The sequence below is a fragment of the Dermochelys coriacea genome, chromosome 1, assembly GCF_009764565.3.
Source record: "Dermochelys coriacea isolate rDerCor1 chromosome 1, rDerCor1.pri.v4, whole genome shotgun sequence".
Lineage (NCBI taxonomy): Eukaryota > Metazoa > Chordata > Testudines > Dermochelyidae > Dermochelys > Dermochelys coriacea.
Genome location: NC_050068.2, coordinates 30242649 through 30268216, shown reverse-complemented (window position 1 = coordinate 30268216; position 25568 = coordinate 30242649). Strand labels below are relative to the sequence as shown.

Sequence of the window (25568 nt, the reverse complement as noted above, 5' to 3'; positions counted from 1 at the left end):
TAAGGAGGCTTTAGTACCGTTATACAAGGCACTGGTGAGACCTCACCTAGAATACTGTGTGCAGTTCTGGTCTCCCATGTTTAAAAAGGATGAATTCAAACTGGAGCAGGTACAGAGAAGGGCTACTAGGATGATCCGAGGAATGGAAAACTTGTCTTATGAAAGGAGACTTAAGGAGCTTGGCTTGTTTAGCCTCACTAAAAGAAGGTTGAGGGGAGATATGATTGCTCTCTATAAATATATCAGAGGGGTAAATATAGGAGAGGGAGAGGAATTATTTAAGCTCAGCACCAATGTGGACACAAGAACAAATGGGTATAAACTGGCCACCAGGAAGTTTAGACTTGAAATCAGACGAAGGTTTTTAACCATCAGAGGAGTGAAGTTTTGGAATAACCTTCCAAGGGAAACAGTGGGGGCAAAAGATCTATCTGGTTTTAAGATTCTACTCAATAAGTTTATGGAGGAGATGGTATGATGGGATAATGGGATTTTGGTAAGTAATTGATCTTTAAATATTCAGGGTAAATAGGCCAAATCCCCTGAGATGGGATATTAGATGGATGGGATCTGAGTTACTATAGAAAATTCTTTCCTGGGTATCTGGCTGGTGAATCTTGCCCATATGCTCAGGGTTTAGCTGATTGCCATATTTGGGGTCGGGAAGGAATTTTCCTCCAGGGCAGATTGGAGAGGCCCTGGAGGTTTTTTGCCTTCCTCTGTAGCATGGGGCATGGTTGACTTGAGGGAGGCTTCTCTGCTCCTTGAAGTCTTTGAACCATGATTTAAGGACTTCAATAGTTCAGACATGGGTGAGGTTTTTCATAGGAGTGGGTGGGTGAGATTCTGTGGCCTGCGCTGTGCAGGAGGTCGGACTAGATGATCAGAATGGTCCCTTCTGACCTTAGTATCTATGAATCTATGAATCTATGATAAGGGAAAAGAATGAAATAATTTCCTGTGAACCTTCATCTAAGTCTGAAACCAGTTAGGCTAGAGCACTTCGGACACTTCTGCATTCCAGCTAGGAAACAGAAGCACCAACTTAGACAGTGTTATGTTTGCACATTTCCTTCTCACACAGGTGTATTCCCACTAACCTCAGTGTAGTTACTCCTGATTTACACCAATGTAAGGGAAACTCTGGGACCACGATTTCAAATACTCAAGGGGTTTGCCTAAGGTTTATAGAAGCATTTGAACTTTCAGGTGCTTATCCAAATTGACTTACATTTTTAAGCTGTCATGGATACATTTTCCACTGTAAAGCTCTTTGTGCACTCTATGAAGCTCCTCTGCTTTATTATGGCTGGTAAATGAGGCAAACAACTTCTTAGTATAGTTTCAAATGTTCTGATGGTTTGGTGCATACAACTTAATGACATTAGATGAAATGGACTAAACTCTGGAAAACTGAATTTCCACAGTAGGCTTTGGCAAAACACTCAGCATACACATATGTGCTTCTGTACAGGAAAACTCTGTAGTACACTCAGGACCTGGGGAACTGAGACTGAGTCCTGGGCAACAGCAGCTAAGTCCTCTAGTCACTCCAACTCTAATTAATTACTCTAGAATGGACCTAGTTAAGAAAAACTGTACCTAATTGATGGGCTGAGGAGAACTAAGAGGATAATTAAGCCATTAGGCAGACGAGAAGCTGGATATGAGTCAGTAGTGTGCCCTTGTTGCCAAGAAGGCCAATGGCATTTTGGGATGTATAAGTAGGGGCATAGCGAGCAGATCGAGGGACGTGATCGTTCCCCTCTATTCGACACTGGTGAGGCCTCATCTGGAGTACTGTGTCCAGTTTTGGGCCCCACACTACAAGAAGGATGTGGATAAATTGGAAAGAGTACAGCGAAGGGCAACAAAAATGATTAGGGGTCTAGAGCACATGACTTATGAGGAGAGGCTGAGGGAGCTGGGATTGTTTAGTCTGCAGAAGAGAAGAATGAGGGGGGATTTGATAGCTGCTTTCAACTACCTGAAAGGGGGTTTCAAAGAGGATGGCTCTAGACTGTTCTCAATGGTAGCAGATGACAGAACGAGGAGTAATGGTCTCAAGTTGCAATGGGGGAGGTTTAGATTGGATATTAGGAAAAACTTTTTCACTAAGAGGGTGGTGAAACACTGGAATGCGTTACCTAGGGAGGTGGTAGAATCTCCTTCCTTAGAGGTTTTTAAGGTCAGGCTTGACAAAGCCCTGGCTAGGATGATTTAACTGGGACTTGGTCCTGCTTTGAGCAGGGGGTTGGACTAGATGACCTTCTGGGGTCCCTTCCAACCCTGATATTCTATGATTCTATGATACAAAAAGAACAGGAAGGACATGGGAAATGGAGGAAGTAGAAAGACAGAAGCTGAGTGCTCCCTAGAACTGTAGGGGTGAAGCTACAGAGTGTATAGGGATGGTGGAAACCAACACTATAAATAAACTACACTTGGTGTTTTACCAGCAAAAAACGGTCTCTGAGCTCTCTGTGGACCCTAGCAGAGGCAAGAGCAGGTGGGTCCTGCCACACGAACCAACAGTTTTAAGCTGACAGAACTAGATGGTCTTGCAGAAATGATTTTACAAAAAGTTCTTAGGAGGACTACTACAATTATGGAGAAAGGGGTATACCTTGACATTGATCTATTGTACAAATCTCTCCAATTTCTAACTGTGCAGTCATGGTAGGATGGCTGGAAGATAAAGCAATGGCCTTCATATCCTGAGCCCTAGTTTGATCCCAGTTTGCAAGCCCACGGAAATTAATATTTAGGATTCTTCTTTAACCTCATGAATACTGCTGAAAGTTTCTTGTATGTTCAGGTAGAATATACCTGTTTTCCTGAACGTATTAGTATAACCTATCACTGCAGTGATTTCAATGAAATGTTAAAAGATGACAGTAGCCAGCTAAGAGAGTGTGGGGGAGAATCAGCAGCTACAGCATTACATTTACAAAAAGTTATAGGTTACTTTGTAGGTGCAACTTTTTATTTAAAACATAGGCCCACTAAAATGCTCTTAAAACAATAACCAGGAAAAGATTTATATTTTACCCAGTCCCACAATCTTTATCCCTAGATCTAATTCTTCTGTATGGATACCTCACCCAGAATATTTTCACATAGGGAATCCCACTATAACAAGGAAAGAAAGAATGCAAAAATTAGCTAAGATAATAGGAGGCTTGGAAGTACGAGAAAAGTTTAAAGAAACTTTAGTTACACTATTTTGAGAGAAAAGAAAGGAATTCCAATAGCTCTATAAAATTACTGGAGAGGGAACAATACACGGACTGGGAAGACCTTTTTGAGCCTAAGTAATAATAAAAAACCTTTCACTAAGGAAGGGCAATTTTACATTAGCTATCTTAATAAGCAATTTGACAATGGAACAGCTTGCCAAGAGAGACTGAAACACCATCCAATGGAAATTGTCAAGAAAAGATGGATAACATAATCAGTGGAACAGTATAGGGGATAACCTACACTAATAATATTACCTACCTATTATGTAGTTATTTGTGTCAGTAAAACTCAAAGTACTTTATAAAGGAGTTATCATACCCATTGTATACATGGATAAACTGAGGCATAGAAACATATAATAACTAGCAGGTCAAAGCCAAGAATAGACACTCAATCCTAAGCCACTGGGTGATCCATAGGCCTGAATGCCTCCCCTTAGATGGAGGGGCTGTACTGTGTGACCTATGGCATCCCTTTGGCCCTAACTTTTTTATTAACACTGCCATCTGTCACTCTCTCTCTCAGTTAATATCTTTTGTATGCCACTGGGAACGATACATGAGGACATACCTCAGAAACATGGTGGTCTTCTAAGCTACTCTATGTTGCTCCTCACAAAGCCTGTGTCTGCATTAAGAAAACTGGGACCTGTACTTCATCACCAGTGTGATTGCTCCCATGGTAGCAATGGTGAAAGCTGTAGGATAGGCAAAATGACCTCAGCCTTTATTTATTTATTTAAAAAATACTGTCGGCCCACACTGCTCTGCAGCTCCACTAGTTGGAACAACACCAAAAGCTGTAAGGTAAACAGGCCTCTGGCATTTTTAACACATGAGGTCTAACCTAAATTAGAACAGGGTTAGATGACATGCTGGTAAAAATGCGTGAAACCTACCTATTCTACAGCTTTCACTTTTGTTGGCTTTAAATTTTTTTTTCATATATTTTCTTACAATAAAAAAGGCCAAAAGTAATTTGCACCAGCTTTTATTCCTAACTTTCATTATATATCTGAGCACTAGAGTTGTTACAGTGAATCCTTCTCTAAATTAGGACAAGTTTGCAGTCTGCTATTAAAAGAAAGAAAGAAAGAAAGAAAGAAAGAAAGAAAGAAAGAAAGAAAGAAAAGGAGGAGAAAACAATGAGAACATCATTTTCTATTGTTTATCTTTTAGTATCAGACTGAATTTCAAGCACATACGTGCATGTGCCCAAACTTGGGATCTAAATATTTACCAGCTTTGAATAGGTTCAGAATCTAAACCTCACTGCTGGCTAAAAGCTAAATAAGCCAAACTATAATTCTGCATCTAAATACACCATCCCCTAAATTCAGGAGCATCCTAACTTCATGACTGGATGCAACTTCTGCATCTCAAGCCATATTTGTTTTACAAACACAACACTAAGACTGGGTAAATGGTATTCACATACTTCACTTTATTTATGGTTTCAGGAGGGAAACCATAAATATTTATTTTAATAGCCATCTATTTTATTTTTAATATGACACCTATCTCAAACACGCATAGATGATAGAGAGCACTGCCTTGAAATTACAGTCTACAGCCAACACAAAACAAACGTTTATGTGGATACAATTCATCAACACACACGCAGGAGTACACAAAATAAAAAAGACAGAAAAATTATGAATTATAACGGCAGCTCTAAATTGGCACACTCCAGGGCTACAAGGCTGAAGCAGTTATCTGCCAGTAAGTCCTGTTATTTACAAAGTTTTTGGTGTTAATATGATTAAGTCACCATGGTGACAGTAGAGCTGGCATTTCTTTTTATGAATGGGCAGCCTTGTTTACAGAAATCTCTCCCAGGAGCTCTGTATCTGTTTTCAGAAGGTCATTTGGAAAAGCTTTCAAAATGCCCAATTTATTTCCATGTTTTATCATGTTATTTAATGCACCATGTAAGTGAAAATCTGGGTCACTTAGTGATGAAGTAGTGAAAAGAGCAGATCTATCTTCTGCTAAGAAATTTATTAGGTGAAATTTTGTTTACAATCGGATCTTTAAATGATTTTAGTAGATCCATTTTCTCTCTGCTTCACAACAGTAATTCCTGACCTGTCACTATTTGACATCTTTCCCATAATGGATAATGCCCGAGACATAACAAATCAGCATATTTGGTGCTGTAACATCATGTTTAGATGTATCATCTTTCTGAGGAAGTAATTTTGGTTCTGTAACAATGTAAAAAACATGATGTTGTCAAGGTGGATCAGAAATAGATAAAATCAATTGAGCTACCCACTCCTACATTTGGAAACACCTGAATATTCCCAGGTTTGCCTGATGGCTTTTCTCATAGGAAATTCTATTTTTACCATAGAAATCATTCAAATTTGGGATATCCTTTGCTTTAATGCTTTAATTACATCAGGCATATGATGTGGTAAATGTAATATATATGTGTAATAACTACTGAAAGTCACTTGCACCTGGATCCTTAGCGTGTAGTAAATATGATGTTTAAATGATCACTTTTCCATTCTGCAAAGGTAAAACACTCACATGCAACCCTAAATATATTTCCCATAGAACTATTATTTTAATGTGATTGGGCTTTTATAACCAATGACACACAAAAATCCAATATCCTCTTAGTTGTGTCATCACAACTTGATGCACATATGAGGACATAACTCGTCAAACATCCAGATGGGTGAATATCTTCTTCAGAACATATGGATTTTCACTGATTACCACAATTCCACAAGATGGCAGTACCTGATGAACAAAGGGGACTGACCCCTGATAATGGCCAATTTGGGAGTTTTATCAATTCCGCAGCAGTTGTTTGTTTTAGACATTCTGCGTGAAGAGTGGCCTTTACTATTTATAGCTGCAGACAATGTAATGAGGCACTTCAGATGTTAACATTCCCTGAACATTCAACAATGAACAGTATCTAAGCAAAACAAACAAGCATAAAAGCAAGTAAGCATTCAAATCCTTATTTTACCCAAAGCCTAGTTTTAAACTCTGGCATCAAACTTTCTATTCAACCATGTCATTCACCAATCACAGACCAAGAATGCAATAAGCTACAATCTTTAGCTATTGAGCACACTTCACATCCATGGAATGGAAGGACTCCTATCAGCTAAGATGAATGATAACAGTGGGCCTTTCCCCTGTCCTCCCACAGCAATCCAATTAATAATTTTTGGTGCATTTCTTTGCGCTACTATGGCTTATTACCAATCCTCATTAATCCTCCATGCAAATCTTTAATGAAGGCAATTTATTTGTTGCATCATGATGCACCCACATAGAACCAACATATATTGTCTATTTATCAACTAGAAATGAAATTGCTTCCTTTTTGCTCTGGGGGTTCTGTATCTATTGCTCACCTGCCTGAACAGAATTCCACCAAACATGTATTTGTCTTTGTTCAGGTTTAATTACTGTAATAAATCTTCAAACATTTGCTTTCCTGTAACCATTCACACAGACATTAAGGTTTAGCAGATCACCTATGAAAGTTTTTCTCTCACCAGTTTCCTATCAGTTTATGAAAGCTGGTGAACCACATTTTTCTATTTGGCATACGAAAACAAGTAGCTAATTAAGAACACGAATCCTCGAAACACTTGATCCCATGTGTATGGTTGCTTCTATAGGAATAGATAGAAAACAAGATTTCTGTTTCACAAAAAACACCCTGAGCTTTCAACATTTCTTTTCATTCTGTATTGGAAGGAAAAATAGACCTTACCAAAAACTGGGGGGAGGGAGGAGGAACGGTTTGCTGTTCCAGGCCGATGGGGGCTGCTGGAAGCGGCATGGGCCGAGGGATTTCCCTGGCCAAAGGTTGCCGATCCCTGGGTTAGGGTATTTGTGGGGGATATGGGAAACTCAGGTTCAAATCTCTGTTCTGGAACTTAAATCTGTGTCTCCCACATCCCAGCTAAGTATCCTAACTGTCTTGCTGTTAGGGGTGGTCCATCCTAGCCCTGGTGAAATGCTCATCAAAACTGATATCTTTCTGCAAAAAAGTTTTGGTTTTGGCTATTCAGCATTTTTGTGGAAAGATTACTGACCAGCTCTACTTCTTTCCCATTCAAACATACTGACTTCAAAGGGACTACATATCTTGTGTAGGTATATGCATGAGAGTGTTGGCCGAGGTGGGTGCTTGATTACTAAGGCTATATGTATGGCTATGATTTTCAGTTTTTTAAACTAAAAAAGTCATACTCCTGTTAACCCTTTTCTTTGGATCAAGATATGTTTAGATATGTCAAGAGATCTATAACATCGTGTCATTCAGAAATGTATAAATACTTCATCAAATTTAGACTACCACCATTTTCTATTTAGGACTGTCTTTATATGCTTTGAAGCTATTAATGGCAGTTATTTAATATCTTTTACATGGGAAAAATATTGTGTGCCATGAACTTTTGTTCTTTTTACACTAAAAATTATCACTGTTCTTATATTTTTCCTTGAAAAAACATTTTTTTTGCTATGATAAGACCACCAGCCTTATCAATTACTATCTTCTTCATTATCATAACCACCTATCTCTCAGGGTCACCAAAGAAGTTATTTAATGTTTGTAAAGTCCTCTGAAAAATATACATTACTGCATGAGTGCAAAGTATAATTATTATTACCTGGCTTGAATGTTTCAGCACCCTGGCAAAACTTTCAGTATCAGATAACATATTTTTCTCTTATCCTCTGCCTTTTCACTTTCACTCATCACTTCTTTGTCCCTCAACCTCTGCTCCTATACTTAACATTTCTGTTGTTTCAATTTCCCCATTTTCCTAGTCTTTCCGTTTCCCTTCCCCCTCTGTTTCTTTGTAATTTAGTCTCCTGCAGCGATGATCACAGTGAAAAGTCATACTCCACGGTCTTACATGTTGTATACCCAACACAATGTTGTATAATATGGGAACATAACATTTCAACCACCATAAAGGTGCCAGCAGATTGATATATTTCAATGGTGTAATGCCCAAAAGAGTGAATAGCCTGAACATGAACTAAAAAGACAATGAAAACAGAGGCACAGAAGACAGCCATGACAGGTTGAATTCCAGCACAGAAGACGCTGGATCATGTCTGAGAAATATCCAGATGCAAAACACAACATGACGTAACCCTAGTACACTAACAATAATACCTAGGTCTTCTACAGCGTTTTTCATCTTTAGATCTCAAAGTGAGATCAGTATCAAATGGGGAAATTGAGAAACACAGAAGGAAGTGCTTTGCTGAGGATCACACTGCAAGCTAGTGACTGAACATGGAGCTTGTAAGTCCCACACCGCCTAATCCACTAGGCTATGCCCCCTGTAAGTGCCCTAGAATGTGTTTCCATTTCCCTTGTTTCTATAACCACCAAAAGTATATGGCCTCATGGAGTTGTATGGATGTACAACTAGGATAATGCGATGTTGTGAGTAATCTCCCTTGCCCACATTTATATTCCCATTAAAAATCTGATCCCTGAATTCTGAAGCAAAATTAGGACTATAAACCACTGTGCACAGCGGTAATGCTTATAACCAGGAAAATCCACAGCTGTTCAGGATGGAAATGGCCTATTAGATCATAGATTAATAGAATATCAGGGCAGGAAGGGACCCCAGAAGGTCATCTAGTCCAACCCCCTGCTCAAAGCTGGACCAATCCCCAACTAAATCATCCCAGCCAGGGCTTTGTCAAGCCTGACCTTAAAAACCTCAAAGGAAGGAGATTCTACCACCTCCCTAGGTAACACATTCCAGTGCTTCACCACCCTCCTAGTGAAAAAGTGTTTCCTAACATCCAATCTAAACCTTCCTCACTGCAACTTGAGACCATTACTCCTCGTTCTGTCATCTGATACCACTGAGAACTGTCTAGATCCATCCCCTTTGGAACCCCTTTCAGGTAGTTGAAAGCAGCTATCAAATCCCCCCTCATTCTTCTCTTCTGCAGACTAAACAATCCCAGATCCCTCACCCTTTCCTCATAAGTCATGTGTTCCAGTCCCCTAATAATTTTTGTTGCCCTCCGCTGGATGCTTTCCAATTTTTCCACATCCTTCTTGTAGTGTGGGGCCCAAAACTGGACACAGTACTCCAGATGAGGCCTCACCAATATTGAATAGAGGGGAACGATCACATCCCTTGATCTGCTGGCAATGCCCCTACTTATACAGCCCATGATGCCGTTAGCCTTCTTGGCAACAAGGACACACTGTTGACTCCTATCCAGCTTCTCGTCCACTGTAACCCACTTGTCCAATTCCTGCATGGTGTTTTTTTCTAGTTTTTAATATCTCAAACAATTAGGCTTTCACCACTTCCCTTTGAAGACAGTCATATGTGAACATATGAACTGGACAATAACATGAAAGTAAATTTTAGGGCTCCAAAAGACAACCTTTGAGTTTCCAAAAAAAATGACAGTACCTCTTTATAATAATTACTAAAGACATTTTAAAGACCAGTGGGGTGGGAAGGAAGATGCATATCAAAAGTTAGTAATCTGCCTCACAGTGCCAATATTGCTGTTCAGCCATATGTAATCAAAAACATCACCAACAGTATTTGATAGTGCAAAACCAGCCCTCATCTGGTTTTACATCTATGTAATATATACAGCTTAGTCCTTGTAATGTACATTATGCTGAGCTACTGGAAACCCTGTGAAATGCTTCCATCCATCTTTCACATATCACATAACAGTTATTTAGAGATAATACATAGACTTCAGTTGTCTTACTTCCCGCCTAGGGCACTGTCTCATGATTATGATCTGTCCACTCAACCCTTTAGTAATAGCAGTCACAGTGACACCTGATGTATCACACTGTATATATATCATATAGGAAAAAGAGATGCTTTGCCAACTCTCCTTATTTTTTTTATTTTTATTTTTTAGTTCTAAAAGAAACATTGCTATTAATGTAACACTAACCACAAGCCATTCTGCTCCCTCCTGGATTGAGCACTTGTGTGGGCTTGAGAACATTGATTCTGATTTTCAAGGCCAAACTCATTTTAGAGATGAAGGATGGGCTTGTGGTGAAGTCACTATACTGGTTCAACTCTTGGCACTGCTGGAGACTTCCTGTGTGACTGTGGGGCAGTTTCTTAATTTCTATGTCAATGTAAAACAGGGATAATAGCTTTTCTTCCTACCACTTGCCTGCATTGGGACTGTAAACTGTCCAGGGCAGAGACTATGACATATTATGTGTATCTTGGGCACAATAGACTTGGGTTCAATTCCCTCTGTCAGAGATTTACAGCGTGACCTTGAGCAACTCACCTAGGCCAAGATTTTCAAAAGTGATCAGTGATTTTTCAGATGGTGGGTACTTGACACTTTCTAAAAATCAGGTAGCTTAATGGAATCTCAAATTGGGAACCACAAATCTGAGGCACCTAAAATTAGAGCTGCTCAGAATTTTTTTTTTACCAAGATATATTTTCAATAAAATTTCAATTTTGGGGGGAACCCCCCCTAAAAACTATTTTTTAAATGTCAAAACATCCCATTATTGTCGGAATAAAAATGTCCTATTTTGGTCTCAAAATAATTTTTCAAAATGAAATTCACTATTTTATATAAAAACATTTCAAAAGGTAAAAAAGTCAAAATTGGAAACGTTTTGATCAACCCCAAATTAATTGTTTTGGGAATTTTGTTTTATGAGAAATTTTGAAATTGTTTGTTATTTTTCAGTTTCAGAATGAAAAAATTGAAATTGCAGAATTTTCCACAAAACAGAAAATCTGGTTCTCATCTCACCTAATATTACTTATCAATTTTGAAAATGTTGGCCTTAGTCTCTGTGCCTCAGTGTGCCATCTGCAAAATGGGGTTCTCCACCTCTCATGGATATTGGGAGGTTTATGGTTACTGGGGCCGTATAAGCACCTAAAATAGACAAAGAATCTCAGCTGGAATCTTTAAGTGTTACAGTTTCATAAATAATATTAATATATTTTTCAAATTTCCCCATGTGTCTTCAAATTAGGATAGTACTGTGCATCTTGATGTATACACACATGCACAAACCCCAGTTTGCTTACACACTTGGATAGAGCGTGTTTACTAGTCCAGTTTTCTTTCTGAGGCCCCCCCCCAACACGCTATAAAAACTCCACAGCCCATTTGTGCCACGACAACTGGTTTTCTGCATATAAAAACCAGGGCTGGTGTTAGGGGGTAGCAAGCAGGGCAATTGCCTGGGGTCCCATGCCACAAGGGCCCCTGTGAAGTTAAGTAGTTCAAGCTTTGGCTTCAGCCCCAGGTTGTGGGGCTCAGGGCCCCGAGCTTCAGCCCCATGTCATGGGGCTTTGTCTTTCTGCACTGGGCCCCAGTGAGTCTAATGCTGGCCCTGCTTGGCGGCGCCCCTGAAATCTGCTCGCAGCCCCCTGGGGGGCCTCGGACCAATGGTTGAGGACCACTGTGCTAGTCGAGCATGCCTGCCTTTGAAAATCTGGGCCATTGTTTTGCATATGGAATTGAATAGCCACTTTACCAGGACATGCTTTGAATTTGCAAAAGTACCCATAACAACTAAGTAAAATTTTTCATTCAAAACCTACTTTAGGTAAAAAAATGAAGTGCCACCAAAAGATTTCGTGAGTTTGAGTTGATTTTGCCAAATTGTTCATTTTAGGAGACATAAAACAAACCAAAACAAAATTCTAAAAACCTAACATTTCAATGTTTTGGTTTGAAATCTTTTTTTTTACCCAACATGTCCTTTAATTTGTAAAAAAAATAATACAAAACATATTAAAGTGGTGGAAATCAAAATGAAACATTTTGTCAAAATAAAATGTTTTGTTTGACCTATAACAATTTTTTAAACGTTTCAAAGTTGCCAACAAACTGAAAAATCCATTAGTTGCCTAGATCTACCCAAGAGTCAAACAGTGTATATTGCTAGCATATTGCTATATATTCTCAACCTTTTGGTTGTGACCTGTGATCACTGAAATGCACTTAAGGATAGACACCCCTTCCTGGTATCCCTCATGCCATGTCATATGTCACAGCTGCTGCTTACATTCTTGTTCTTCCTGTTTGTGCTCCCTCTCAAACCTTTTCTGTGTCTCTTCTCCTTCTTTCTCAGCTTACTCTCCTTTCCTTTTTCGTTTTTATATTTTTGTCCACTATTCCTCTCCCTTTCTTCTAGTCACCAGAAGACAGTGGATGAAAACCTTGGTCCCTTTGAAGTCAGTAAGAATTTTGCCAGTGACTTCGGTGGGGCCAGAATTTCACTTAATATGTTCCCTCAGGGTGGGAAAGTGGGAACAGTTCACAGTTACTGTATTCCCAGGCCACACAGTCTCTTGTGACTGATCTGAGTGCAGTGGAAGCAGAGGAGAGTTGGCTAACTGGTCCTGCAAACATGAATTTGTTCTGTAGTTATCTGCATTTTGGGGCTGCAGCAGGACTAGCCTTTTATTGCTAGTTCACCACCTTATTCCTTTCACATTACTCCATTCTCCTACCCCATTTCTTCACAGTCTAAGCTCTAATTATAATTGCAAAAGAAAAATAATCCCATCAAAATGATATTTTAATACATCTGATAAACAAATGAATTTTTCTTTGCTGTAAGATAACAGCAGCACCATAACAGAAATTTTATGAGCTTGCTAATGAAGTTTTCTAACATTATTTTAACTAAGTTGGAACATAGCATGAAAGCAGAGAAGATAACAACGGGCAAGAAAATTATCTGCAGCATGAATATTATTAATTGTTGCATTGCCAAAAATAACCTATGCTGGCATGGTGACCAAAAGGAGGTGGGTACACCCACCGCTCTTTGTTATTGCCATGGAAAACATCTTTTATTGTCAGTAGTGCAGGTCTGGCCATAATCCTTTAGTCTTGAATCTGAATATTAAAAGACATAGCTATCCAGCTTCACCCCAGCCATGCTGAGTTACACCTCTATCACAAATTCAAACTCTCTCTCTTTGTTAAATCCCAGCAATCATCTTTAAATCATTTATTGTTAAATCCTCACAATCTCCATCCTATCAGACTTGTCTCAGTTACTATTGTATTGTACAAGGCAGCCCTGGCTGAACTAATGAAAGGCTGGCATTTAAGGAATGTAAATAGATTTTTTAAAAAAAATAAAAACATACCAAGCCCCACAGCCCTCCGTACTGAACTGAAAAGGCCACACCATCTCTGTCTAGAGATCTATGGCCCACCCAGCAGTGTGATTTTTATCTTTACAACATCCCTGGGAGGCATGGAATTATTAACCTCATTATACAGGGATCTTTTCCAAGAAGTCCATAGCTGAGCTGGGAATTGAACACACTCTCCTGAGTGCCTTCAAAAACTGCCTGAGCGGAATCCTATCCACTGGGTCAAGTTCCTACCACCACCACATCTCTCCTTAATACCCACCTATGCCACAATGCCTATAGATAGGAATCAGTCCATCACTATGAGGTTGAGATTGGTTGTCAATTATAATACATTTCTAAAGAACCCTACTGGTGTCATTCCTATTAAATCCTATAAGACTATTCCACAAGGGTAAAGAAACATGCAGAAAAAGAACTAGACTCTGAAGTATTAAAAATAAATCATTAATCAATCTGTAAACTCAGGAGTAGTACCGAATGATTGGAGAATTGCTAATATAGTTCCTATTTTTAAGAAAGGAAAAAAAAGTGATCCGGGTAACTACAGGCCAGTTAGTTTGACATCTGTAGTATGCAAGGTCCTGGAAAAAATTTTGAAGGAGAAATTAGTTAAGGACATTGAAGTCAATGGTAAATGGGACAAAATACAACATGGTTTTACAAAAGGTAGATTGTGCCAAACCAACCTGATCTCCTTTTTTGAAAAAGTAACAGATTTTTTAGATAAAGGAAACGCAGTGGATCTAATTTACCTAGATTTCAGTAAGGCATTTGATACCGTGCCACAAGGGGAATTATTAGTTAAATTGGAGAAGATGGGGATCAATATGAACATCAAAAGGTGGATAAGGAATTGGTTAAAGGGGAGACTGCAACGGGTCCTACTGAAAGGCAAACTGTCAGGTTGGAGGGAGGTTACCAGTGGAGTTCCTCAGGGATCAGTTTTGGGACCAATCTTATTTAAACTTTTTATAACTGACCTTGGCACAAAAAGTGGGAGTGTGCTAATAAAGTTTGCAGATGATACAAAGCTGGGAGGTATTTCCAATTCAGAGAAGGATCGGGATATTATACAGGAGGATCTGGATGACCTTGTAAACTGGAGTAATAGTAATAGGATGAAATTTAATAGTGAGAAGTGTAAGGTTATGCATTTAGGGATTAATAACAAGAATTTTAGTTATAAGTTGGGGACGCATCAATTAGAAGTAACAGAAGAGGAGAAGGACCTTGGAGTATTGGTTGATCATAGGATGACTATGAGCTGCCAACGTGATATGGCTGTGAAAAAAGCTAATGCGGTTTTGGGATGCATCAGAAGAGGCATTTCCAGTAGGGATAAGGAGGTTTTAGTACCATTATACAAGGCACTGGTGAGACCTCACCTGGAATACTGTGTGCAGTTCTGGTCTCCCATGTTTAAAAAGGATGAATTCAAACTGGAGCAGGTACAGAGAAGGGCTACTAGGATGATCCGAGGAATGGAAAACTTGTCTTCTGAAAGGAGACTTAAGGAGCTTGGCTTGTTTAGCCTAACTAAAAGAAGGTTGAGGGGAGATATGATTGCTCTCTATAAATATATCAGAGGGATAAATACAGGAGAGGGAGAGGAATTATTTAAGCTCAGCACCAATGTGGACACAAGAACAAATGGGTATAAACTGACCACCAGGAAGTTTAGACTTGAAATTAGACGAAGGTTTCTAACCATCAGAGGAGTGAAGTTTTGGAATAGCCTTCCAAGGGAAGCAGTGGGGACAAAAGATCTATCTGGTTTTAAGATTCTACTCAATAAGTTTATGGAGGAGATGGTATGATGGGATAATGTGATTTTGGTAATTAATTGATCTTTAAATATTCAGGGTAAATAGGCCTAATCCCCTGAGATGGGATATTAGATGGATGGGATCTGAGTTACCCAGGAAAGAATTTTCTGTCGTATCTGGCTGGTGAATCTTGCCCATATGCTCAGGGTTTAGCTGATTGCCATATTTGGGGTCGGGAAGGAATTTTCCTCCAGGGCAGATTGGAGAGGCCCTGGAGATTTTTCGCCTTCCTCTGTAGCATGGGGCATGGGTCACTTGAGGGAGGATTCTCTGCTCCTTGAAGTCTTTAAACCACAATTTGAGGACTTCAATAGCTCAGACATAGGTGTGTTTTTTTGTAGGAGTGGGTGGGTGAGATTCTGTGGCCTGTGTTGTTCAGGAGGTCAGACTAGATGATCAGAATGGTCCTTTCTGACCTTAGTATCTATGAATCTATGAATCACCTCCTCTCCCCCTCCCCCTCTTATCTTACACTTCCTCTTGTTCCAGCTATCTTATCAGCATTATATTTGTGGCTTCTTCTCCTTAGCTATATTGATTTACTCTCTCTCTCCTACTTTTCCATAGTGTGCACTGGAGAGGCTGCCTAGGATTAATTATTTTTTTTCCCATAGCATGGACCATTAAACTGAAAAATCTTTAACTGACATTTTTTTGAGATTATATTGTCCCACCTGTCATTTTAGCATAGCAACAGAGCTAAATGGTAACAGACATCTAGAAATAAGAATATGGAGGTTGGGTCAATTTGTTCCTTTTGTAACAATTCTTACATCACTTAACTATTATGTAATATGTATATTCCTGCTCTTGAATTAAGGTTGGAAATATTTTAAAACATCAAATAGCTTGTAACATGAAAAGTTTCACAACACTATTGACTAGTTACCAACTCAAAGTAGCAACTTTACTCTTATAGTACTTGTTACAGGAATAAATGTGATGGAATAAATATAGATTTCACTTTAAATCTGGCAGGATCATTTTGTCTAGTTTAATTACTGGGTTGAAGAGTTTCTACTAGCTATATCTAATTTACAAAACACCACGATCCTAGGACATTTTAGTAACAGGTTAGTAATTTGTTCCTAGAGAAAAAGAGTTTTCCCATTACAGAAACTTTCCATTATTACTGTCCCATTTGTCAGAATCCAGACAAGTAGACATGTATGGTAGATGCCTGAAAGGCAATAACGCACGAGTTTGAGAGCAAAATTTTTCAGTGCATTTTTAATTAATTAATATGTCTTGCTTTCTCCTTCTTTCCCTTAGACTTTTCACTTATAATTTGATTCCCTGGAACTGGCAGCTGGTGTAATACTTGCTGACATTAGTGAGAGTCTGACACAGTAGCATATGTTCCTAAAGTAGAACCCTGTCAATGCTGCCCATGCACCCAGCATCATGTGCCACTTAATTGGGCAAGGTCAGCCAGTTTTCCCACTCTAGGTTCCATGCTTCCTGAGGGGGAAAATAGTTCCAATGAATGATCCACCAGATCTAAGTCCACTAAACTTTTGGTGCTCGTAACAACTTTTATTTTTCTTGATGTACGAATTGTGGAGTGGTGATGGTGATGAAACAACAATGAACAGTGGTAACTCCTGGAGAAGTTGTGCAGAACACAGCAAAATACAAGTTCCTTGAGAGACTTTACTGAAAGTGGATCAATTGTATATTGTTTTCATTAATTTAACTTCCTTGTTCTCTTAGTTTATAATGTTTATTTTAAACATTCAAAATTATCTATGAAGAAAGTGTAAGTGAACAATAATCATTTATTTATATTTATCTCATTCAAATATTGCTTAAAAGTCTGGGCATATTCTTATAATTAAAACATAATTAAAATCTAGTAAGTAAACACTGTCAACAAATTGGGAGTATCTAGACCAGTCCCCTGAATAATCATAATTTGCCACAGTTGTATCCTATAAAAAATTCTAGAATCACTAATAATTTAAATTTGACAACCACAAACACACACACTGCCTTCACAAGACTGAGGAGGAAAACACAAAGAAATGCCCAAGGGCGATCAACAGCAAAATTACTGATCATGAATTAAGCAATGAAAGGGACACAACAGAAGGAAAGATGATGCAACTAATCCTGTTAGTTGATTCCACAGTGAGGAACCTGGGCTGAAACATCAATCTGGTGCCCAGATAAAGAACACAAATTGGCATGGTGCCTCCAGGGCGCCAAAATAAATGATACCACAATAAGGACTCTGGACGCTTCCACTAACGGAGGCCCTCATGGGAACAAGTAAACATCACTAGTGAGCGAAGGTTCAAAGTGATCAACAGTCACCTCAGGACCCGTTTAAAGAATTGAAGATGAGGGTGTCAGAGGTTATTTCAGAGATGCTTCTACTCAGTGGTGCAACTGGAATCCATTTCTTACCAGTATGGGGCGGGGGGGCAAGTGACCACGTCACGTTACCCTCCACATGACCTTGCCCCCAGCCTGGGGTCCCCATGCTTTCCCCATCCCCTCCCTATGATCCACCTCCCTTACCTGGGGAGGGGTGGCTTTGTCCTCCTCCTGCTGCGCCAAAGACTTTGGAACCGCAGCAGGGAAAGGAGCAGAACATGGGGCCACCGGGAGGCCCCACCCCCGCAGCTCCTCCAGCGCAGCTGCTGTACCACCCCCAGCCCCACCCCCAGCCCTGCCTTCCGGTGGGGCTTCCATACAGACAGAGGAGACAGAAGGCTGGGCGGGGGTACAGCTGTGCCGGAGGAGCTGCCGGCATGGGGCCATCCAGCGGCCCCATGTTCTGCTCCTCCTGTATCTTTCCGGTACATCGTACCACCTATAAATATCTTGCTGGGATGGCATACCGGACAGGACTGCCCCACTTGCACCGCTGCTTCTACTAAGAAGTGTGAGTGAGGAAAAAAGGTTGATACTGGAGACCAACTAATGAGGTTATGGGAAGAATTTTGATTCAGGCTAGTTTGTTTTCTGTTTTAATATTAGCATAACAACTAGAAAAAGAAGGTAACAGTTTAGAGCCAAAGCCTGTCCTGGCTGGAGCTAAAGGACTCTGACAGTTGCACCTTCTGCAGGAGTCCTGGCAGCTAGAGAAAGATTACATAGGGATGCCTGATGGATGTGCAGTGGTATATTTTCTACTGCTGCAAGGAGGAGCTATACACATCATTAATGCCTGCTGCTGGCTGAAGTGCTCCACCTAGCCCATTCAGATGCAATGCATGGGCCAGGAGTTTTGTGTGTGCTAGAGAGAGATCCTATGGTCAGGTCAGAATTGAAAACATGATACCGCTATGACCATAAGTGGTATAACCTGTACTGGTCAACGCCGAGTGCTGGGCAGCGGTTAATTAACTCAGAAACCTCAGGAAGTGCCAATGGCTTTGGGCTGATGAGAGCCTGAGGAGGGCAGTGGAACCCTTGAGGGAGGAAATGCCATCAAAAGGCGGATGAGCAAATTCACTCAGTGTTTTTGCCCACAACATCCACACAGGGCAGATTGGGCCCTTCAGCTGCGGCTGATAACCAATCTAGGAATGAAGCCTCAGACTCATGACTTTGTCTATATGCTATTGTTCTCTCCTAGATGCAAGATCTAGTCTATAAGATCTGCATTGTACAATTAATCATCCAGTATTAAAGCAATATAACAGCAGGAAGGAACTTGAACAAAATTACAATCTCATACAGTAGGATCACATACCTAATCATAATACAATCAATATTCAGCAAGCAAGCACAGAAATAGTATTGGTCTGGAGTGGTGAAGTCCAGAGCTAGTTAGCTTAAAGGTAAAGTTACAGACTTGGACTCAGGAGACCCAAGTTCAATTCCTTAATCAGCTGTGGATTTCCTGTCTGACCTTGAGCAAGTTAATTAGCCTCTTTGTTCCTCAGTTCCCCATCTGTAAACTGCAGATAATAATACTTTGCTACCTCGAAAGGAATATTGTAAGGCTAAAGAGATTACGAAGGAGTCAAATACTATCATAATGGGGACTACGTAAGTACCAAAGATTGTGTTTCAGCCCTGCAGAGAGACAGGTCTGTGCCAAGAAGCTCATAACTGGGTATGAACATCCCCAAAGCACAGATGGACTTAATGTCCCAGCTCTGGACAATCTTCTCTCAGTAGTTTCAATTTTAAGGCAAACTTTATTTTCAAATCCATTTTGCGGAATCTGAGCTGTTCTAAGAAGCTGTTTTCTGTGAATTTTCAAAGTTCTCAATACAGAGCAGATAAGTGCAATTTTCTTTTAATGTTATTTGAAGTGACTTTTTGTAGTTTATATGAGGTAGGGGCAAGGGTAGCCATTTAGTACATATAAAAACTCAAGCTTAACTCCCAGCCCTTAAGATAAAAAGGTTCTCATTTCCTTTTAGTGACTTGCCAGGTTAGCAAAACACTCTATGCAGATATCAAAAAGATGCATGGAAAATACTATGACTGGCATTAATCATCTACTGTGAAACATTTCCCATAGAAGCTATTGTCTTTGTAATACTGAAAGAAAAGCATAAAAAGATGCAGTTTATGGCACTGTTTCCAAATAGGGAAAAACTAGATTTGTCCTTTAGAAAAGATATAAAAGTTACAATTTAACATCTTTCGGAGTAGCAGCCGTGTTAGTCTGTATCCTCAAAAAGAAAAGGAATATTTGTGGCACCTTAGAGACTAACAAATTTATTTGAGCAACAGCTTTTGTGAGCTACAGCTCACTTCATTGGATGCATTCAGTGGAAAATACAGTGGGGAGATTTATATATAGAGAGAACATGAAACAATGGGTGTTACCATACACACTGTAATGAGAGTGATCAGGTAAGGTGAGCTATTACCAGCAGGAGAGCGGGGGTGGGGGGGAGGAAGCCTTTTGTAGTGAAAATCAAGGTGGGTCATTTCCAGAGGTTGACAAGAACATCTTAGGAACTGGGGGGCAGAGGGGCATTCCTTGCACACGATGGCATATATCATATTGGTAGATGTGCAGATGAATGAGCCTCTGATAGTGTGGCTGATGTGATTAGGCCCTATGATGGTGTCTCCTGAATAGAGATGTGGACACAGTTGGCAACGGGTTTTGTTGTAAGGATAGGTTTCTGAGTTAGTGGTTCTGTTGTGTGGTTGCTGATGAGTATTTGCTTCAGGTTGAGGGGCTGTCTGTAAGCAAGAACTGGCCTGTCTCCCAAGATCTGTGAGAGTGATGGGTCATCTTTCAGGATAGGTTGTAGATCTTTGATGATGTGTTGGAGAGGTTTTAGTTGGGGGTTGAAGGTGATTGCCACTAGCCATCATGTACACTGGTCAAACTGGACAGACTCTACGTAAAAGAATAAATGGACACAAATCAGACGTCAAAAATTATAACATTCAAAAATCAGTCGGAGAATACTTCAATCTCTTTGGTCACTCGATTACAGACCTAAAAGTGGCAATTCTTCAACAAAAAAACTTCAAAAACAGACTCCAACGAGAGAATGCTGAATTGGAATTAATTTGCAAACTGGATACAATTAAATTAGGCTTGAATAAAGACTGGGAGTGGATGGGTCATTACACAAAGTAAAACTATTTCCCCATGTTTATTCCCCCCCCCCCCCGGTTCCTCAGATGTTCTTGTCAACTGCTGGAAATGGCCCATCTTGATTATCACTACAAAAGGTTTCCCCCCCACCCCGCTCTCCTGCTGGTAATAGCTCACCTTACCTGATCACTCTCATTACAGTGTGTATGCTAACACCCATTGTTTCATGTTCTCTATGTATATAAATCTCCCCACTGTATTTTTCACTGAATGCATCCGATGAAGTGAGCTGTAGCTCACGAAAGCTTATGCTCAAATAAATTTGTTAGTTTCTAAGGTGCCACAAGTACACCTTTTCTTTTTGAGGATACAGACTAACACGGCTGCTACTCTGTAAGATGTTAAATTGTAACTTTTATATCTTTTCTAAAAGACAAATCTAGTTTTTCCCTATTTGGAAACAGTGCCATAAACTGCATCTTTTTATGCTTTTCTTTCAGTATTACAAAGGCAGTTGTTTCTATGGGAAATGGTAACACCCATTGTTTCAGGTTCTCTGTGTATATAAATCTCCTGGCAATTTAACATCTGTATAGCTGTTATGTGGAAAGACTGTAAAAGCAGCATCATTTGCAGATGGCAATATCCCTTTGAGGCAGGAAGAAGCATGCATCTGCTTTTCATGTTCACAGAATGTAGTACGGAAAGACTGCTGTAATTTTAACAATGAGAATACACATTCTCTATTAAGTAGATACTAAAAGCTTTGAAGATAAGCATTAAAAGGGCCAACTGAAAGCATTAATTCTGCGGGGGGAAAATGTAAATAAGGATAAAATCTTCCATTCATTTTTAATCTCACTATAGCGAGCCTTGTAATTAAGACAATTAAATGACTGAATAAAGACCCATATTTGCATGCTTTAGAAAGTCACAATAAAGAACCATACTATTGTCCATAGAAAAAATTCAGCAAAGGCCTCTTAAAATAGATTCACTGAACAAAGGCTGTCATTTCAGGAGACTAAAACTGATGAGCATCTATCAGAGAGAGTTAACATAAGAAGGCACATGGAGGGAGAGGAATTAGTTTATCTAGGCAGGATGGCCACACCAGGTGAGGAAGCAATTAAATATTTTGAGTTAATTGTCAAAGCTGCTGGAGAGGGATAAACTGAAATGGTATAGGGAGTCCTCTGAAGATGTAGGAAGTATCCTGGGAATGATGGCCTAAAAAGAGTCCATCAGTAGAGTTTTCAGAGTAGCAGCCATGTTAATCTGTATTCGCAAAAAGAAAAGGAGTACTTGTGGCACCTTAGAGACTAACAAATTTATTTGAGCATAAGCTTTCGTGAGCTCATGATGAAGTGAGCTGTAGCTCACAAAAGCTTATGCTCAAATAAATTTGTTAGTCTCTAAGATGACACAAGTAGTCCTTTTTTTTTCAGTAGAGTTTTGTCTTCAGAAGGAATGTACGTATCCAAAATCAGTTTCCTGATATTTTTTTCCATTTCAATATGTGGGGAAGGCACCCCTACAGAAAAAAAACCTCTTTCCCATCCTGATAGCCTGAGAAAGGTTCATTTCATTTTGCCATTCAGTGATCTCCTGTGAAAGGAACCCTGAAAAACGGACTTGTTAATGCAAGTCAAAACTCAGTGTCATTCTCCTGCCCTCTGACTTTGCTCAACATCCCACACAGGTTTATGGCGCTACAGTTGGCAACTTTATTTTAGAGGGGTATTTTGTGCTCATTTCATATGGAAATTATTTGGAACAAGAAACTGTACAACTAATCACATGATTTATTTAAAAACACATTTCATTTTCTTCATTTTTGTTTCTTTGGGGTTTTTAATCATCATCATCATCATCATCCCTGGATAACACATCAAAGCAAAAATACATTAATAACCAGAATAACCTATATGCATATGAAAACAACTCTGTGATTATATTGCAAAGCCCTCTGAAAAGAAATATGTTTAGTATTTTTATCAATTGTTCAGCAGTCTTGTTTGGAGATTGGCAAGCAGTTGATAAAAAGTATTCCCCACCGACTGGTGCCTTGCACAATAGCTCAGACTTGTCTGAAGGAACTGGTAACCTGTGTGAATCAAGTGTGTGTTATTTAATCACACTGACTTTTTCTCATATGTGAAAACAAGTTAAATTCATTAACCAGTATTTCTTTCATCCCTGTTCTTCACAGAGTCATTTGTGCCCTGCCACTACAATACCATCACTGGCTTTAAAGGTCCCAACTGTGCAATTCTTATTCATGCTGGTGAGCAGTTACTCAAGCGAGCAGTCTCACTAACTTAAGGATGGAGGAGTAGGACCCTTTTGTTGGAGGCATTGCTTAAGAGGATGTGGGGAGTGATTAGATTTGACATTCCACCTCAGACCTTTGTCTCCTACCCTGAGCAAGAGCAGCTGCTAGTCCCAGCTGGGCTGGAGGCAGGAGAGGATGGAACTTCCCCTTCCCCTTCAAGGAGTGGCTGGGGCTTTGTCAGGCCAACCCCCAGAAGCCTTCCCCAGCTGCAGGAAGCTCAGCATTCTGCCCTGCTTCCTGCCCCCCATCGCTCCTCAGCTGAGGGGGGTGGGGTCACTGTTAGGGGAGCTGCTCCCTGTCCACCCAACCCCTGTGCATCTGGACCTCCCATACCCAGACACCCTGGCTAAGCCTCACCCCGTACATCCAGAACCCCCCTCGCCCTTCATATCAGAACCCCACCCGACTGAACCTCAACTCTGGCATCTGGAGCCCCCTTGCACCTCGACTCCCATGCCTGCAGCCATACCACCCCCCCCCACTGAGCTCCCTGCACTCAAACACCCACCCTGATGAGTCCCACCCTCCTGCACCACACTGAGCCCGCACATCCAGATGCCGATGCCACTGACACTAAACTAGCTGCATCCAGACCCCCACCAAGCCCCACTCCCCCAGCACCTAGATCTCCCTGAAGAGACCCCCAAACCCAGACCGCACCACTGAGCCCCCAACCACTTTCATCTAGAAGCCCCTGCAGAGTCCCATTGCCCCTGCACTTGGAAAGCGCCCCCACGAGACTCTGTGTATCCAGATCCCCTCACACCTAGACCCCACATTGAGCTGCCTGCACCCAGATTGTCCCACCCAGAATCCTCTCACCTCACTCCTGGATCCCCCCACACTGAGTCCTTCCACACTTGGATCCTGCCTGGTTGAGACTGCCGGCCCCACACCTGGTGCACCTGGCGCCCGAGGCGCAGGACACAGGGTGTTTCTGGGGCAGGCCCAGGACTTATGCTGTGTCAGGGTCAGATACAGCCTTACCATTGAGTCTGTGTCCTGAGGGTGGAGGGAGGACTGGCTGCAGGGTGATTTCCCACCTTCATACAGCCAGTGGCCTGTCCTCCTCACTGCCATGCTGGAACCTCTGCATTTATTGATAAATACAACTTGCAGAATTTTAAAATATTGTGCACAGAATTTTTATTTTTTTGGTGCAGAATGCCCTCAGGAGTAACTCTTAACACCTGTGCCATTCTTTTACCCTTCAGAAGATTTGGACAGGCATAGCTGGAGGCATAATTATTGGGAAAACATATGAAGGGCATGCGTTTGGGTAGCATGTAGGAAGATGAGGTGTTTTGGGAAATGATAGATGGTAAAGAGTGGGGTGGCTTATGAATGCAGCAATGACCAATTCCCTCTGTCCTCTCAGTCTCTGCCGGTATTGTGAAGCCAGACCCAGTACCTGTCTATGTGCTGGAATTGCCTCACTCCTTCTCCTCACTGAATTCTCATATGTAGTAATGATGTCGCAGTACTGCACAATCGAATTGAATGAAAAGGAGCTAATTGCTTAGATACTATGGCATCCTAGATTAGAAGAAACCATTAAAACATATGAGCAACTGAAGAATGGGCCCAGAAAAGAGCAGTGAGCTTTTCGAGAGGTGTAGGACAGATAGTTGGAAATCAGTCCAGTGCTGTGGAAACCAACCCCACCTGCAGCCCCTCCAACAAAAGAAAAAAACACCACCAAAACAAAACAAAAACCCCTAAACAAACCCAAACTCTGTTCTATCAAATTAAACAGGATTGTCCACCCTTTGGTTTAACCTTTCCTCTGAAAGCTCTTCTTTCTACACAGTATAACTTCTCTCTAGGACTGTTATATGAACAAAGAAACAAATCTCTTCTAAACATGGAACTCAAGCCCAAGTAGGAAAAAGAACTATTTTACAATGTCTATGGACAAGAAAGTTATTGAATTATCTAAAGTTTCTCCAGGAATTACCCCTGAATATATAGTGTGCAAATGTCAGACTTTCTATAAAAATTATTTACCCATCCACACACCCTCTGCAGGAGAATGAGTTTGAGAAGGAAAAACATAACCACATTGGCATTTTTCTAAGCTTTTGTTTGGAAAGTTTCAGATGGATCCGTTTCTTGGGATTTATGATTATTTCTGACTTCTAGCAATGATGCGGTTGTGCTGGAAACAAAGCTATGCAGCAAGGGAATGCAACCAAAATCATGGCTGTACTAGTCAAAACAAAAGTCAATTTGTATTCAACAACTGTATCTCAGCACTGACATTTGGAAGAAATTTTTGAAGGCTTCTAAACTCTAAAAGAAATCACCTTCTGTGACCCAAAGGCAGCATATTACTCACTGGTGTTATGAAGACTATTGCTGTTACAGTCAACAGTAATAGTGGGAATAGGACAATCTTATCCCAGAAACCCTGCCTACTCAATGGCATTTACAGTATATGATCTTTAATTACTCCTTTGGTACTCCAAGAACTGT

At 40.4% G+C, this 25568-nt stretch overlaps 1 protein-coding gene across 2 annotated transcripts in view; it reads right to left on the bottom strand.

The window, feature by feature from the left end:
- The window catches only part of CNTN5 (contactin 5), a 1042858-nt gene that overhangs the window by 289019 nt on the left and 728271 nt on the right, over positions 1 to 25568 (bottom strand). The gene's annotated exons all lie outside the window — the stretch shown is intronic.